Raw genomic sequence first — 3,447 nt, forward strand, 5'->3', positions numbered from 1 at the left:
ATGTTATCTAAGAATAACCTAAAATGTTCAAAGTGTTGAGTGGTCGAGCTCTTGGAGACATTTTCATCATGTGGCGGACAGTAAAACACCTCTGGACACGGAGCCGTGTGTGTGTGTGTGTGTGTGTGTGTGTGTGTGTGTGTGTCCTTGCAAGGCCAAGCAGGCGGTGAAAGCTTAAACGTGACTGTCAATTTCAGGCCTGTGTGGATGAGATTTGAACGAGTCAGTGAAACTCCCCAGGGCCAGCAGTCAGATGAGTCAGGCCCATAAAGTCAACGTAAACAATGATCTGCACCTTCCACAGGGCGTTTAATGCAAGTTTAACTGCTAAATGACCTCATGTGCACAGAAAGTTGCCTAGTTCTAATAACAAATAACTCGATTATTGCTTCTAAACAAACGTCTCTGTGATTTATGCGGCACTCAGGGGTCAGGAAGGGAAATCCCGTCACGGATGGGAATCATTTTTCATTTTAAAGACAAGACAGGAGGAGGTGATGGAGGTCAATGAGGATGTCAACAATGCACTTGAAAGGACGGCGACGAGGCTGCAGTAAAGCCTGTCCCTACTTTATCTAGACCACCTTCACTGGGGCTGTAGAGGGTTCTAGGTTAAGGACCTCCAGAGGAGGAGAGGGCTGGATCATTAAAGAGGGATTAGGTTATTGTGCCATGTTGCGTTGGAGGAACATTATTCAGTTAACTGACATCAGGTTAAAAATATCCATGGCCTCGAGGGATTACAGTGGTGTAGGTGTCTGCTGAGGTCCTGCTGGCTCAGTTCCCACTGGGAGCGTTACCCGTGGGAGCCCACGTCTCAGTACAGCAGACCTTTAAATGGTCGGCAGGCAGCCAGGTAATTGGTCATTTGGATTTTAAAAACGCTTCTTTATTCACCGAATTACCGATGTATTTAACGTATTTTAACGTGTTTTTTAAACTTGAATTTTATTGCAGCTGGAGCCAAAACACATTATTAAAAAAATTGTAAAGAAAAAAAATTATAAAATCCCGCGGAGATGACTATTAGGCCTAAAGCTTATAATCGTGTTTGCATGTTTTAATGACTAAAATCTGAAGGGAATCCCTAAATATAAAACGTAGTGTTGCTCGTGAGCCCCTAGAACGCTTATTTCAATTTGTATTAATATGTTGTTTTTTTAAATCAAAAACCTACCAGGACATTGTAAGATCATAAACTGAAGGCATTTCACTTTAAATGCAAAAAAATGTATTGCCACTTAGAACGAATCAAGACTCTCTCACTGTTCTGTGTGTGTGTGTGTGTGTGTGTGTGTGTGTGTGTGTGTGTGTTTTGAGTTTTCGGCCTCTTATGTTGGTTTTCGAGTATTCATGCCCTGAAAACATCCATGAAGTCCCGCAGAGCCAAACCTGTCACTCAACACACGTCAGGTGAAATCAAACGGACCCACGTGTCGTCAGACCAAAGTCACGGGATCGGGATTTGTTTTATGCGTCATTAGATTAAAAAGAAAGAAGAAAAAAAAAAGAACATTTTTATTTTTATTTGCCTCCCCAAATTCTACAGCCTGTATTATTGATTACACTCCCACACACAACCTGATTCATCTTTTTTTAAAATAGTGTAACAACACTTCTCTCTTATGGAAGAACTGTAATATTAAACATGTGTGTTAGATTGCTCATTGATTTTCGGGTTTCTAGCACATAACCCTGAATAAAAATAAATAAAAACAATTTTGTTAATTGCACATTGGTAGTTGCCTAAGGCCTCTAATATGAAATGATTAAAACATAAATGATTAATTTACTATCCAGCAGGCCTAAATAACAATGCCACGCTTTGAGTTACACACTAGAGCCCATGCAACATCATAAGAAATACAGATCGCGAATTTAGATTCCTTCGAATATTATTTTATGACAGAAAAGGCGTCTGTCAAAATGCGCTCAAAGCATTTAAAACAAACATTATGTAACCTTTTAATATCGAACGCTTTTCTTCTTCCTCCTGGAGATGCACCGTGATGTCCCTTAGACCTGGCAGACGGAAAAGGACAGATTCTTATATTACAAGGACTCATGGAATCACACGTTTAAACCGACCGTTTTATCTCCTTACTAGGTTTCTTTAGCTGCCTGGGGATTTGTTTCTTTACGTGGTCTACATCCTGAACCGCTCCGGGCTGCTTCGTTTGAGCGCCAGCAGAGAAGCAGATCCCACACCGGAGCACGAGGCTCGCCTAGCGGTTGTTCCTAGCTGAGCGATCCGCGGCGCACCTGCGAGACGCTTCAGGCTCACTGAGTTGTCTCCTCAGGGGCCAGAAGAACCTCAAATGTCCCCCAGAGCAGAGTCCGCACGGACGCAGCGGCGCGCGGAACGATCGCAGACTCAGAGACACTTTAAAAGTGTCCTGTGGCTGTAGGTGTTGTCCCACAGACAGACAGACAGACAGAGAGACAGAAAGACAGAGAGACAGACAGACAGAGAGACAGACAGAGAGACAGACAGACAGAGAGACAGACAGACAGACAGAAAGGATCCCACTCACACCGCTGAGACACTCAGGCCTCCAGACAAATGTCAAAGAGCTCAACCCCAAAGTAATAATACCCGTGTTAGAGAGTACCCTATAGCAAAGTACACATACCAAAGTACATTAAGAGCATATGTTCTGCTGCTTTAGACTGTAGAAATACTGTCATTTAGTTTACACATTTTAAAGACTATATAAAATATCAGAGACCGTAAATATGATGCATTGCTTTAAAACTGTCTCAACACTTTCCAAGTTTAAAAGCATCAGTTATAATAGGCTAATCCTGTAATTGCTTCATTATAATATTAGCCAGACAGTGACAGGAGCCATTCTGCTGCTAACAGAGCTGACTAAGTTGATTTGTGCTGATAATACTTATAGTTGGGCCTATGTAGGATTTTTAATATTAATTTTAACAGAGTGTTTTTACATGTTCTCTTTCTACTTAAACTAATGTTCTGAAGACGTCTTCCACAGTTAATCTCCCAAAATACTGAAATACAAAATACATCCACAGCTTTAGGCTATCTGAGGTTTCACGGGGGATGAGAGGCCCACGAGACGGTATTAAACATAATATTAGTCATATGTGCGTTATATTCATTTAATATTCCAGGGGAGAAATACAAAGAGGATTTGGCAAACAGCAAGTAACACTATGTAGGCGAATTATAGTTAAGGACTTATTTTTTTGCAAAAACAAGTGAGATCGATTTTTAAAGATGAGTGAGAGTCACGTGATGCCAAGCAAACCGCAATGCTTTAATGAACATTTTGAATTATTCCTCTCAAAGCCGATTTTATTTGCGAATTAAGGGAGGCAAAGTCTGAGATATGTTTCTTAAGAGAAAGAAGAAATCTCACTGGGTTTAAATACTTAATGTAATTGGGAAGTGTTTCTGCTGTTATAAGCGTTAAACATAAG

The sequence above is a fragment of the Etheostoma cragini genome, chromosome 9 (assembly GCF_013103735.1).
Source record: "Etheostoma cragini isolate CJK2018 chromosome 9, CSU_Ecrag_1.0, whole genome shotgun sequence".
Lineage (NCBI taxonomy): Eukaryota > Metazoa > Chordata > Actinopteri > Perciformes > Percidae > Etheostoma > Etheostoma cragini.